We start from the raw sequence: 2,500 nt of genomic DNA, 5'->3' as shown, positions 1-2,500 counted from the left end.
AAGAACTTGACGCCCAGTCTAAAAACAATGGGCGCTGCTATGCAGAATTTACGGATTATGCTAAATATTACTCGAGTAACCTACATGCTACTGCACATCATATGTTTAACATAATTGTCATCAAATGAAAGAAGATAATTCGCACAAGATGTATTCTACACCGTCATCTTTTCATATATATATATATATATATATATATAAGGCAATATATACTATATATACTATCCTTATTCAATAGAAATAGCACAAGCCACACGGCGATATGTATTTAATATAGCAGACAATGAAATTGTTAAAATAACATATGAAGCAGCAAAATAAAATAAATCCTGTGACAAATCGAAGAAGATGTAGGTCACACACTGCCAAATGATAATTCAACACAAACCTGAGAGAGATGTGGAGTATAAGAAACTCGTAAGAAATATTTAATAAAAAGGACAACAACCATGTTTTGTTACCAGTTGGAATATGCTTGGGGCATATTGGAATCCGTAAGAAAGTCATTCACAGCATTCTGTTATGGAGAAAATTTCTCGTTGTATAGAAATAGGTTTTTAAATACACCGAGTCAGCAAACAGCACTCCGTAACCAGACTGCGGGATACCTGTATTTCGGCGTGGTTATCTCCTCTTCAGCTACAGAGATCGGAAAGGCAGACGCTGCAAACTAACGCAAGAAACCTTTTATGATAAAAGTAGATAACCACTCCGAAGTGCCTATCGAAGAACAGAATTATAAGAAAAACATCTTCCTCTCTCTTTTCTCCTTTCTCAAAGAGTCTCATGTATTGTTCCTAGCCATGTATAGTCCAAAATTACCCTTCATTGATCCAAGCCTGTATCCTAAGCTTTTTCGTCATCTTTCACCTTCTGAGCATAGTATACCTCCGACAACATTATCTAATGTGTTCTTCCTCTAGATAATAATTTGATGGAGATTTCGCTGCCATTTCGACTACGTCGAGCGCTGACGTTAGAGGCTCCAACATCGATATATATTTTCCTGCAAGCTAATTCCGATTTCCTCGCTCGCAGATGCTTTGATAAATGTAATAATAGCAATAATATAGAAGCGTTGGAATATGAAAACTAATTCAATAATCCAATAGCAAATACGAACCAGTTTGCAAAGCATGAATGGTAAATTTTTCTTTAGCTTCTCTTCCATGTGGGATTGTATCATATTAGAAGAGCTGAAAATGGACGCCTTCATTCAATTTTGTTCCATCAACGGGTAGTTGATAAGGGGTGAGATCCACAGGGAAGAAATAAATAAATGAATATATCCAATATTTAATGGCCGTGTTTTGTATATACAGAGGCATGTGTGTATTTATATCCATACGTAAATATATATATAGGCAATACATGTGTGTGTGTGTGTGTGTGTGTGTGTGTGTATGTGTGTGTGTATATTCAAGTACATTTGTGTGTCTGTGTGTGGTTATTGCGTGGGCGTAGTGTGGACGATTGGTTAGTAAGTTCGATTCCAGTACGAGATGACTTTACAATACATTTGCTTTACCGGAAACAGCTTGTCACGTGGATTGTTCTTGTAATTCAAAAGATGCATCTTACACAATATGTCACTTCCCATTTTATCTGAAAATCGAAAATTGAAAACTTATGTTCGGAGTACACGTATCTATGGAGAACTCAGCCACATAAGCGTTAATACGGGAACAAGTATTTCATTTGATTAGATAACTGAATTCTCCTCATCGTCATATATATATATATATATATATATCCTTGGCGGAGGTAGGACGCTATCTTTATTCAATAAAACTTTTTCCTGCCATGCTTGTATAAATTTTGTGATTAAGATGGCTCTCATTTCCGATTGGGCGAAGGATCTTGTAGAAGCCCCTTGGTTGAAGAAAATATTTTTGGGCAGAGACACATTATGCAAACCACACGATACACTTGCCGACCTGCCATCAAACAACTCTTTCTTAATTACTTTCTTTCTTTCCTTCCATTTTCCTTTCTTTTTTCTTTACTTCTTTCCTTCTTTCTTTCTCTCTCTCTTTCTTTCTTTCCTCCTTTTTTCTTTCATTTTTTCTTTACTTTTTTCTTTCTCTCTTTTTTTCTTTCTTTCTTGAAAGGCAAAGTTGACCTCGGTGGAATTTGAACTCAGAACGTAAAGACAGACAAAGTACTGCTAACCATTTCGCTAGCGTTTCTGCCAGCTCGTCGCCTTCTTCGCTTTGAGATATTGAGAACCTTGTGATTTCTCAAGGGAGTCTATTTTCACAACCAGACGATATATATCTCCATTAAAATTATTCTCATATATGATTTCCCAATACATATTTATTCATAATTATGACGTATTAGTACTCTGGTTTTAACATACGTACATACATACATACATACACAAGCACACGCACACGCACACTTACACCCTCAGATATGCAAACACACACACATACAAACAGACATGCACACACACACGCACACACATACAAACAGACATGCACACACACACGCACAC

The sequence above is a fragment of the Octopus bimaculoides genome, chromosome 13, assembly GCF_001194135.2.
Source record: "Octopus bimaculoides isolate UCB-OBI-ISO-001 chromosome 13, ASM119413v2, whole genome shotgun sequence".
Classification (NCBI taxonomy): domain Eukaryota; kingdom Metazoa; phylum Mollusca; class Cephalopoda; order Octopoda; family Octopodidae; genus Octopus; species Octopus bimaculoides.
This window is presented reverse-complemented; position numbering follows the sequence as displayed.